Source organism: Megalobrama amblycephala, linkage group LG1 (assembly GCF_018812025.1).
Source record: "Megalobrama amblycephala isolate DHTTF-2021 linkage group LG1, ASM1881202v1, whole genome shotgun sequence".
NCBI lineage: Eukaryota > Metazoa > Chordata > Actinopteri > Cypriniformes > Xenocyprididae > Megalobrama > Megalobrama amblycephala.
Window position 1 is genome coordinate 4,636,477 of NC_063044.1, and position 13,558 is coordinate 4,650,034.

Here is a 13,558-nt window from a genome sequence, read left to right on the forward strand (position 1 = left end):
TGTATAAATAGCCCTCATGTTTCCATTGTCACTTGTCTAGCTTTGTTCCCTGTTAGTGAGTTTGTTTTGTTCACGTTTATGTTCATGTTTCTAGTCTATTATTCAAGTATTTTGTATTTTTTTATGTTCACGTTAATAAACTGCACATGGGCTCACTTATACTTGCCTGCAGTGGATGTGTGACAGTAATGTAATACTGTAATGCAATACTTTTAAAGGGTTAGTTCACTCAAAAATGAAAATAATGTCATTAATTACTCACCCTCATGTTGTTCCACACCCGTGAGACCTTCATTCATCTTCGGAACACAAATTAAGATATTTTTGATAAAATCTGTTGGTTCAGTGAGGCCTCCATTGACAGCAATGTCACTGAACCTCTCAAGATCCATAAAGCTACTAAAGACATATTTCAAACAGTTCATTGCGACTACAGTGGTTCAACCTTAATATTATAAAGCGACGAGAATACTTTTTGTGCATCAAAAAAAACAAAATAATGACTTTTCAACAATATCTAGTGATGGACGATTTCAAAACACTGCTTCATGAAGCTTCAAAGCTTTACAAATCTTTTGTTTCGAATCAGTGGTTTGGATCACGTAAACGAAGCCTTGTCTACTGAAATCACGTGACTTTGGCACTCCGAACCACTGATTCGAAACAAAAGATTTGTAAAGCTTCGAAACAGTGTTTTGAAATCGCCCATCACTAGATATTGTTGAAAAGTCGTTATTTTGTTTTTTGGCAGACAAAAAGTATTCTCATCGCTTCATAATATTAAGGTAGAACCACTAAACTCACATGAACTGTTTTAAATATGTTTTGACCTTTATGGATTTTGAAAGGTTCAGTGACTTTGCTGGCAATAGAGGCCTCACTGAGCCATCAGATTTCATCAAAAATATCTTAATTTGTGTTCTGAAGATGAACGAAGGTCTCACGGGTGTGGAACGACATGAGTAATTAATGACTGAATTTTAATATCTTTACGGTCACTTTTGTTCAATTTAATATGTCCTTTCTAAATAAAAAGTTGCTCCCTGAATAAAAGTAGCCCCCCAATCTTTTGACTGGAAGTCATTAAAAAAAAATGGCCAGTTAGTTCCTCTCTACTAATGAAAGTAGTTCCAAATAAACCAAGCTTTGCATGTCAGAGAGAAAAACACAGTCTAAAAGTTCACATACTCTGGTCTGAAATGTCATGAACAGATAACCAGAGTGATATAGACAGGTAAAAGTCCCAGTGCTGTTGTGCTAAATATCAGCACTCTTATAACACTGCTCAACCAATCAAAAACATGGACTTGAACAAAATGTTGTATAATGATGTTTTGTAAAAGTCTACGATGATGTTCTTTCAGCTTTCAGTTTGATGTGATGTATAGCGGCGTGAGTAGCATGTGGGTGGCAATATTTTAGTTTATTTCCCTCAGTCGTCCGGATAATTGTGGGGTTGCTAATTGACTGACTTTTCCAGCTACAAATTGCATAATTATTGAACACAAGCTTTTTTTTTCAATTACTCAATGATTTTCCAATGGAAAGCCCGTGTTATTTGTGTGGGCACACGGAAACATTTGGTCAAAGAGGTGAAGGTTTATCGGCGTCTGTTTTTGTGTGTCTAGATGAGACGGTACCTCGGGAATTACATCTATATGAATGATTTCACATTCCATTAATCACTGTCTGTGTAATTATGTTGATGGCTCTCTTTTAATAGAAATAGAATAACAACTGACATTAATAGCGCAATGAAACTATACTAAGCGTCACGACAATCATAACAATAATCTATATAGATATGATCACGACCACGATTCTCTCTTACAGCTGACTTTGGGTTGATTAGAGAACGACACTTGTGAAAAAGAACTTTAGCAAACTTCTGAAAAGTACTTATTATGGAAATAATATACTTTAAAGGAATATTCTTAAGTGTGAACTGAATGTAATGCTTTCAGACACTTAATTGCACGTTATATTTACAGTTAAATTAATATGTATTACAGTTATAAAATTAGTTGAACTTTAGTGTTTTTTTGACCCTATGTAGTACTTAATATGTAATTCCATAAATACTTGTATTGTCCTTAAAATATGGTTATGAATGTAATGATAAGCATTTATGGTAATCTCAAATATATACGTTAATGTCACTTGTATGTTATGAATTAAAATATATTTGCACTTTCACTTTAAGTTTCTGCTTAAAATACCCCACAGATTATCTATTATAGCTTGTCAAATTTGCCCCTATTTGCGTTTGAGCAAAAACACGCTGTTATTGTGTGTGTCCCTTTAAATGCAAATGAGCTGCTTCTCCCGGCCCCCTTTCCAGAAGAGAGCAGAGCTTTAACAGCTCACGCTTCGGTTGCTCAACAACAACAAAGCTGGAGAATCTCACGCAGTGAAAATGAGGATTGTCAGTAACGGTGTTCAGCCTTACATTGTTCAAACCGGAGTCGAACACTGATGGAGAGACTCAGGAAGAAGTTACAACTTGTAGAATGAAACTGGACATTTCGGAACAGTTAGTTGATAAATTTATGTAGTTGCTGTGGAGTTGATTCAACTCATTGACTAGCATGTGCCGTCATGTTAATCTTTTGTGCAAATCCAGTGTTGAACTGACCCTCGTTTGTGAAGCAGTCCGGCGTAAAATGACAGCATGGCAACAAAACTCTACTACAACAACTCTTCCTCTTCTCTAAAGCAGCCCAACATGTCCTCACCACCTTTGGTGCATGTTCCCGGGGCAGGGTTTATGTAAATTTTAGGGTTAGTGATGTCACTAACCTGGAAAGAAGCTTGTTGTAGTCCCTACCAGCCATTTGTTGTAGTCCTTAAACAGCGATTTCTATAAAAGAAAATATCTCCCTTTGCTTTGAACTTTGAGCGTCGTAACTTTGCAGATGTTGTTTATGCTCAAAAAGCAACATTACACACTAACTAAAGTTAAAAAAGTGAACTTATAATCAACCACCCCTTTAAAATAAACATTTAATTTGACATCATTACAAAATGCACTTTTTAAAAGTGTACTTAAGTGTGTTAAGAAACATAGTCATGAAAATGATCTTTTATTTCATAATAATCTATCTAGAAGTGCAGTTTTAAGATTTGAAGTACAGTAATTCAGTACAATCAAGTGCACTTCTTTTACACAAGCATAGTCAGTTACATTCAACAGTGTGTACAGTAAAAAACACTGTATTACAGAATGAGAATCTAATAGGAATTACCAGAACAATGGGATTAACAGTAATGGAACTGTCACAAAAAAAAAAAAAAATGTGATAAGGCAAAACATTTTAATCCTATTTTGAGGAGGAATAACACTATTTTCAAGAAATATCAAGAACATTCTGGCTATTATTAGAGCAGCAAATCTATGTATTGGGCAAAGCGTCCTTACTTAACAGAAGACAAATTCCCATCTTGTGCAGCATGAACACCTACATATCTAACAGTCTCAGGCAGCTCGACTTCATTCGATCAAGGCCACTCTGAATGCACTGAATCGGTGCATGGTGTGCTTTGGTTTTCTTTTACAGTACTTACCTTGGAGTGCTTGAGACTAAATGTTCTCTGCTGAGAATAAAATATACATCACCATGGCAACTGTGCACTTTATAACACTGGTTTCCAGACTCTATTTGATGAGCTGAGAACATGCCTTTGTGAGCCATCACAATATCGCTCACTTCTCTATAAGGCTTCGTATTGAAAACCTATGCTCCTGCTTTACATTGTGGTGAGATGTTATTAAGACTTAAAAAACAAAATGAAGGCACGTCCAGCACGAATGTTTTTCTTCTTGAGCTGAATTCACTTATTGAAAGTAAAGTAGTAAATGTATTCACAGAACATAAAATGTAAAGTTACCATAGTCTAAAATCATTGAAAAAAATCACCTATTTAAATTAAGTCCTAAAATATCTTAAATTGTGTCAGCTTGAAAAAGTTAGATGCAAATTGTTTCCTTTCTTCACTTGGTTGTAATTTCATCTGTTTTCTTTCTATACAAAATCTAGAAATTAAAGACATTGCATGAACACTCGTGAGACAAAAAACATGCACAAAATACCTTAAAACGCCACTCACAAACCTGGAAAATGAAATGTGACAGTAACAATCACCTAACATAGATTTAACATTTGTTTCATCAATCAACATAATCTTTAAGATATGCAACTTTTTAACAAAATGTAAATAATAGGTCAATACATCAGTCTTTTGTCTTATCCTGATTCACTATGTTAAGCCTATTATAAGTGTTAATAGGTCTTAACCGCATTACAGTTACATATCACTTCGCCAAAGGATTTCAGTTATTTTAATAGGTCTTACAGCCTACAACCGCAAAAGAAACGAAACCCACAACGACACCGACCAAGCAAATAAATATAGTAAACATCAAATTTTTGTCATGGTTTTTGCCACAAAATATGTTTTATTGTGTCCTGAAACCCCATACACACACTCTCTCTCACAGTACGGACATACACTCGCACAGAAACGTGTTGTCAGCGTGGTTCTGAAGAATTAATCGGTAAAATAGTTTAGCAACTTAAAAGATACATGACATTTCTCACCAGCGAGGTAATAGCTGTGTGGTTCTTGAGGTACTTAAACTTAAAGCTTCATTATTAGTAGAGACACTGCTGCTGTGAGAGACGCAGACTCAGCTAGGCTAATTTACTGCGTTAATAACTGTATCTTCCAGTGCCTAAGAATAGACATCCTATGGCACTAAATGACTACAGACCCATTGCAATAACCTCTCATTTAATGAAGGTTATGGAGAGACTGGTTTTGGCACACCTTAGACCACTAGTGCATCCATCACTTGACCCTCTGCAGTTTGCTTATCAGCCCCGGGTGTGTGTGTGGAAGATGCAATTAAATATCTACTGCAGAAGGCATATTGTTTTTTGGAGAGATCTAATACCACAGTTCACATTTTGTTTTGTTTTTTATTTTTCCAGTGCGTTTAATACAATACAGCCAATTTTGTTGAAGGCAAAACTGGAAGAAATGCAGGTGGATGCTTCCTTAGTCACATGGATCCATGATTATCTGACGGGTAGGCCTCAGTTTGTGAGATTACAGCCGGGATGTGTGTCTGAACGACTGATGAGTAACATCGGGGCCCCCCAGGGAACTGTGCCATCTGCCTTTTTGTTTACAATCTACACTGCAGACTTTAATTACAGTTCTGAGTCATGTCATCTGCAGAAATACTCGGATGACACAGCCATAGCAGGCTAGACTGTGTGGAGAAATGCCAGGAGGAGGAGTACAGACGTCTGGTTGACTGCTTTGTGAAGTGGTATAAAAATGGACCTTTCACATCTAAACCTAAAATGCTGTACCTTTATAAGCCATTTTGGGTACATATTTGTACCCTAAGGACTAGGGGTGCAACGGTTCTCGGTAAAAAATCGAACCGTACGGTTCTCCACTTACGGTTCGGTACGCACTTGCACCGCGGTCCATCTCGAATGACGACGCATCTATTGGTTAATATGGTTTGTTTAAAATAGCAACGTGGAAAACAGACAGACAGAGTTCAGATAATGTATGTTTCAGTCGATGGATGCGCAAAACGTTACAACAACGATAATCAAAAAGCGTGGACAAAACAGTCACTCTTTGTAAACTGTTAACTGCGAGTGCCGTGTGCTCTAATGTCCAGTCATTTACACCGTCATCACCCGGGTGTTGATAGCGCACGAGCGCAGGTGAGACCTGAACAGCACACGTTGCTGTCTGTGTTTAAACTAACTCATTTAAGCCTTGCTGATTTAAACCTTCAAGAACAAGACGCGAAAGAGAACTGAGAAGATTTGTGTGCACTCATCCGAAGCGCGCACACGCTTATTTCAGTCAGCACGCAAATACTGAATTCTCTTTCAAGTCTTGCGCTTCAGCGGACAAATTCATACAAAAATTATGTCAACATGCCCGTCTTAGCGAGTATCCTTGCAAACATAGTCGGTTATGTCTTAAGTGAACGTATATTAGTCGAGAAAGACAGCGCATGTGTAACAGTATATGTACTGGATCGTCCATGTCTTAAAGGGAAAAAAAAAATTCCTGCTGCCTGTTTTTAATGTTAAATCAAACAACAAATAACAAAGAAATCACTCACTGCTCTTGACTGAATAGCTTCTGTAACTTCAATAATGATTAATCTTTATTTATTTTATACAGTAAAGATAATATGCAGTGTTATTTTATATTTGATTACTTTATCCATTTTCTGTACCTGAAAACTACTGTTCTGAAAAACCTGAAAAGCACTGTTTATTTTATTTGAATATTTGCTTTATTGTACTTATTTGTGATGTTGCTTGTAGTTTGATTGTTTGTTCTTATTTTCTTCATTTTTATTTGACAGTAGTCCTATTTTCCCTAAACATCGCATACCGAACCGTACCGAAACCATGACCCTAAAACCGTGATACGAACCGAACCGTGAGCGATTTGAACCGTTGCACCCCTAGGACCAATTGTGGACCTTTAAATGAGTTTTGTACCTCTAGGAACAAAATTGTACCTGCACTGTACCTTTTTTTCTGACAGTGTGGGGAAAATCACTTACAGTTAAATGTGGCGAAGACAAAATAAATTGTGGTAGATTTCAGCAGGAATAAGGCACCACCCTCTCCAGTTTGCATTGGTGGGATTAATGTGGAACTTGTAAGTATTTAGGTGTTGAGTTGTGCTAACCGTAGTATAAGCAGTATAATTGACGACAACCATTGAATTCTAAGAAAATAATGCACACCCGAGGTGTAACGGCCACTTCGCTTTCTCACAGAAACAAGTTGTCAGCACTGCTCTGATGAATTAATCAGTAAAATTGTTTAGCAACTTAAAAGATACATGACATTTCTCACCAGTGAGGAAATAACTGTGCGGTTCTTGAGGTAGGTAAACTTATATTCCATAATTATTGAATCATATTCATCCTGCACAGCCAAAACAAGGTTCTTCTGCGAAAAGCATGTGGGGTTTTTTTTAACCACTAGAGGGCCAAAAGTTACATAGTGTACCTTTATATACAAACACGCCTCAACACAAATACATTTACTAAATAAATTATAAGTGACTTATAAGGCAACAACTTACTAAACGTGACAATAAAATTAACAACAAGAGTGTAAACTGGTAAATGGTTACTGTAACGTTCGGGTGTGAAATGAGCAAATGGAGGAGTGGATCTACGTGCAGGAGCAATTTAATAATAAGACTCAGAAAAGAAACACTAAGCACAACATACAAACAAACGTTAACGACCCATAACCAAGAATGAACACAAGGACTATAAATACTCAGGGAAAACCAACTAAAAAAGGTAATAAGGGGCACCTGGCAATAGGAAGCACCTGGAAAACTTAATATGAACTATAACGCAAAACACAACATGAGAGTCCAAACACAGGGAATTTGTAACAGTTACACAATGCAGCCATATTAATAATTCATGCCCTGAAGCATGCTGGGAACAGAACAAATGGAACTGTGCCATAGATATATATACACTGTGTGCAGAATTATTAGGCAAGTTGATTTTCTGATCATATTTTTTTCCCAAGCACATTTTACCAATTCCAATCCACATCAATCTTAATAACTACTATTAATATTGTTTTTAATCATTTATAAGTGATATATAATTGTTCATGAAGGCTGGAAATGAAAAATGCCTTATATTCAGGTGTGCAGAATTATTAGGCAGGTTTTCTTTTACAGGCAAAATGAGCCAAAAAAGAGATTTAACTCAGACTGAAAAGTCAAAAATTATTAAATACTCATGAGAAGGACGCAATACTAATGCAATACTAGAAAATGCAAAGTTAAAGCATGACCAAGGGATAGCAAAATGCTCATTGGGTCAGCGGGGTCAGACAAAAACAGGTGGAAAAGAAAAGACACATGTTAACTGCAAAAGAGTTAAGAATTAAGGTGAAGAATTAAGTGTGAAACCATCAGGAACCCTTTAGTCTCCAGCGCCACCATTTTCCAGAGCTGCAACCTACCTGGAGTCTCCAGAAGTGCAAGGTCTCAGGATCTCAGAGACTTAGGTTAGCTAAAGAATCCTAAAAAATGACCCGCACTTAATAAGAATCACAAGCTGAAGTGTTATAAAATACATGAAGACTGGGTTTTTATAGGGCTTATAGACAGACAGCTTGAGAGTGACTCCTGAAGGACCAGTACCACATCCTCTTGAACCAGTTTATCCAGAATCTGGCAGTAAGGTGTTTGAGTTCACTTTTAGTCCATCTCTTATCCTGAAATGTCTGTCTTGCAGAGATGGACTAAAAATGATCTTCCAAAACTTACTGCCAGATTCTGGAAGATAAATTCTTCAAAGAGTGGTTCAAGAGGATGTGGTGCTGGTCCTTCAGGAGTCACTCTCAAGCTGTCTGTCTATAAGGCCTATAAAAACCCAGTCTTCATGTATTTTATAACACTTCAGCTTGTGATTCTTATCAAGTGCGGGTCATTTTTTAGGATTCTTTAGCTAACCTAAGTCTCTGAGATCCTGAGACCTTGCACTTCTGGAGACTCCAGGTAGGTTGCAGTTCTGGAAAATGGTGGCGCTGGAGACTAAAGGGTTCCTGATGGTTTCACACTTAATTCTTCACCTTAATTCTTAATTATTTTGCAGTTAACGTGTCTTTTCTTTTCCACCTGTTTTTGTCTGACCCCGCTGACCCAATGAGCATTTTGCTGTCCCTTGGTCATGCTTTAACTTTGCAATTTCTAGTATTGCATTAGTATTGCGTCCTTCTCATGAGTATTTAATAATTTTTGACTTTTCAGTCTGAGTTAAATCTCTTTTTTGGCTCATTTTGCCTGTAAAAGAAAACCTGCCTAATAATTCTGCACACCTGAATATAAGGCATTTTTCATTTCCAGCCTTCATGAACAATTATATATCACTTATAAATGATTAAAAACAATATTAATAGTAGTTATTAAGATTGATGTGGATTGGAATTGGTAAAATGTGCTTGGAAAAAAAAATATGATCAGAAAATCAACTTGCCTAATAATTCTGTACACAGTGTATTGTGACAAATCTTCTTTGAGATACTTAACTTTTGTTACTGAAAATACTTGCTTAATAATTTAAGAAATAATTCCTATGCAAAGAATAATTTGTAACAGTGTATTATATCAGCTACTAATGTAAGAATGCTGTTCTATTATGGAACTAATACAGTATTTTATCATTTAGCCTCATAATAAACAAAAAATCTTTGAGGTTGTTGTACAAACCAAGTGTTACCATGTGAGGGCAGCAAAGGCATGATGGGTTTGAGGCCAACTCGTGTTTCCATATTTCCTCTCATGTTTGTCAGAGGAAAAACATACATGTACATTGTCTGTTTGTATATTTCTAAAGTGAATTGTAAAAATACATGGAGAAATAAATTTATTTGTATCTGGATGAAGTAGCAGAAAGAAACGTGTGTCATGAGTTTATGAGTATGAGGAAAGAAAACAAAGACTTTGGCCAGGAGTTTGTTTTCAGTGGAAAATAAGACTGGAATGGATTGACAGGAGGAGATGTTATGTTAAACACAAAAATAAGGCCATTAAGCAACAAGGTGAAAACAAAACATGAAAAGAAGTTCACCACGTGGAACTCAACAGGAAATGTTTTAATGGCACACCCAGATTTGCACTAATAACATCCCTGGTCTCATACGCGTCCATGTTATCTTAAAAGCATTAGGGACGAGATATGGCTTGAAACTTTTAAAATGTAATTTATTTCTGTGATGTAAAGCTGAATTTTCAGCATCATTACTCCAGTCTTCAGTGTCACATGATCCTTCAGAAATCATTCTAATATGCTGATTTGATGCTCAAGAAACATTTTTTTCTTTTTATATCAATGTTCAAAACAGTTGTTCTGCCTAATATTTTTGTGGAAAACGTTCATTTTTTCAGGATTCTTTTATGAAAAAGAAAAGCATTTATTTGAAACTGAAATTGTGTAACATAAGGGGTAACATATTACTAGTAACGCAAATTACATAATCAGATTACTTTTTCAAGTAACTGGTAACACATTAGTTTTAAAATTTACAACAAAATATCAGAGTTCCTTTTCAAATAAATAAGTAATGCAAGTTAGTTTGTTTTCCCATTACTGCCTGACTGCTCTCTTCTCTTCCCATGTTGAGAGAAATCGGGAATTATGCTGCCTTCACGTGCTCTCGGGATTATCTTATATATGAGTTTCCTAGGTAAAAACTGCACATGAACTCCATTCCAAATAACACAGATATAGGCTACTTTATGTATTAAATCACACTTTATTAACCAATGTCTTTGCTGCTGACCTTTGATGATCCAATTCAACCATAAACAAAAATGACTTTAGTTATCACTTTTGCGTTTCATTTTTTGTTTTGATTGCTGAAGTAAGAGTGTTGAAATTCCTTCTCCTGTATCCTGTTCTTCTGCAATCCAGCACAGATGAAAGGTTTGATTGAGCTGCGCCCTCTACTGTACAGACGTCAATTTGCATTTCATTCAGCTTGAGGCTTATTAATTTCACTTTTGGTCTGAAAAGGCATTTACATTTGTCAAAAATAGAACTTTTTTTATTATTAAACAAACAAACAAGCAAGAAAGCCCAGCCCAGGTGAGGAAAAAGTAATGCAAAAGAAAGCATAATGCATTACTTTCCATAAAAAGTAACTACGTTTTTTGCAATTAGTTACTTTTTAGGGAGTAACACAATATTGCAATGCATTACTTTTTAAAGTAACTTTCCCCAACACTGGTCACGGGTGGTTATGTTGATGTACATTCTAAGACTCTTATTTTGACATGGTTTGGCTCTTCTGTTTATTTTTATTTCATTGTTGGATATTGTGTGTTTGGACGGTCGGTGTTTAATTCTTCTGTTTTCTTTGTCACCCATTGTTTCAAACTGCTGCAAAGATCCACTACTCAACTTTTCCTTGCAAAATGTGACAGCTGTCACTTATATGATCAATTTAATGCAAAAGTGTACCCTATTGTGGAAAGTGCCGAAAAGTAATGTGCTTAAGATTAAACTCTGTTTGTCTTCAGTCAGTTTTAAGGAGAAGAAATGAAATGGAGAGTATCCGTTTGGCAAGAACAGAGCTGGTTTTTCCAGAAACACTTGCTTGGCCAAAACACTTGTCACAAGGAAGCTTTGCACAGGAATTCTCTAGTCTTTCACCTGCTTTCTTTCATTCTTGCCATTTGTGCATTTATGATAAAGAGTCAGAATGTTTTAGTGATTCCCAAGGGTATGTGCACTTGGAAAGATTTTTGTTTTTCCTTCAATAAAACCCATTAAACGTGCACATATAGACACGTTTGCTTAGCATTCCATAAACTTTTGTTGTTTTTATATACAGCTCTAAATCACACCCTAACAGAACATTTTCTGCATTTTTACAACCAAAAACCTTTGTTATTTATTTATTTTTGTATTTATTTGTACAAATGAGAACATCATCAAAAGGAGGTTTTTGGATGTTTTGTCAGATTTACTTTACTTATGGTTACAAAGTATCCTCAAAATATGGCTAAGGTAGGGACACACACACACACACACACACGGTTTCATTTCTTTGTAGTTAATGAAAAAAAATAGCATATAGGCCTATATATGTGCAGTATAGTTAAAAGGTTTTGTACCCACAGTACCATTTTCTTTGTGACTTCAATAATAGTCTATAAATTATAATGCTATAATAAGATCGCACATTGTAGTTTGGTGTCAATGAGTGTTATTGATGGGGCTGCAGGGGTACAGAAGACAAAAGAGGTTAGGAAACACATTTCTAGTCTATGCCATTACATCACACTTCACCCTTCTCTAGAAAATAATGAATAAATCATGAACATAAATGGTAGGTAGGTTTGTGGGAAGAGTCATAAGTAATTTAACACCAACCATCATTTCCACCTCCCTTTCATTTCCAATAGAGCACATTTCACAATTTCACATTTCCGGAATTATAGCCACAAATCACATGCTTGTTTTGAGACTCATTAGTTATTTTAGATATCCAGTTTAAAATTAAAAAGCTATACTATAAATAGCTAGCTATTTAAACACATTAACCCTTTAACTGTTATTCCCCTTAAAGGATTAGTCCACTTTCAAATAAAATTTTCCTGATAATTTACTCACCCTCATGTCATCCAAGATGTTCATGTCTTTCTTTCTTCAGTCGAAAAGAAATTAAGGTTTTTGAGGAAAACATTCCAGGATTATTCTCCTTATGGACTTCAATGGAGCCCAAACGGTTGAAGGTCAAAATTACAGTTTCAGTGCAGCTTCAAAGAGCTTTAAATGATACCAGATGAGGAATAAGGGTCTTATCTAGCGAAACGATCGGTCATTTTCAAAAAAATGTAAATGTATATGCTTTATATAAACAAATGTTCACCTTCCAAGTGCTTCCGCCAAAACCTCACTTTCGTATTCTTCTAAAAGCTTACGCTGTATGTCCTACGCCTTCCCTATTCTACTTACGGAACGAATGCAGCACCAGTTCTGTTTTTTTCCCCCTTTGAAGCTGGACTGAAACTGTAATTTTGACCTTCAACCGTTTGGAGGCCATTGAAGTCCACTATGAGGAGAATAATCCTGGAATGTTTTCATCAAAAATCTTAATTTCTTTTCGACATGGGGATGAGTAAATTATCAAGAAATTTTTATTTGAAAGTGAACTAATCCTTTAAAAATAGATATAAAAATGCACCATCAAATCTTAAATGGTTGTAATTACTGAATGCAGGCCTAGGTTGGTCGATTTTTTTTTATGAACACACATTTAGCAGATTGTTGCAAAAGTGAAAATGAAAATTACCCCAAGCTTTACTCACCCTCAAGCCAGGTGTATATGACTTTCTTCTTTCTGATGAACACAATCAGAGTTATATCAATATATAACCTGATGCATCCAAGCTTTATAATGGCAGTAAATGGGACCAACGAGTATGAGCTGAAGAAAGTGCATCCATCCATCCATCATAAACATACTCCACAAGGATCCGGGGGGTTAATAAAGACCTTCTGAAGCAAAGCGATGCGTTTGTGTAAGAAATATATCCATATTTAACAAGTTATAAAGTAAAATATCTAGCTTCCTCCAGACCACCTTCCATATTCAACTTAGAAAGTGTAACGCCTCTCGCAGTTCAAAACATTTACTCTACGTCCTACACCTTCCCCATTCAACTTATGAAAAAGCTTAACTGAAGCGATGTCAGTTACGCTTTTTTATTAAGCTGAATATAGAAGGTGGCTAAAAAACTGTTTTGATGAATTTTGAGTTTTTAAGCTTTCAAATGATACCTAATTTGATGATTACTAAAATATGTGATGGGAAAAGGCAATAAGGGGTTAAATGTTACCCGTTTTAACCTGTTTTTGTTTTATTGTTTCATTAATATATTTTGCCTGTTTATTTTTGACATTTATATAGACTATTAGTAGACAAATTGCAAGGGTTGTAAACATACCAACCTGTGTATC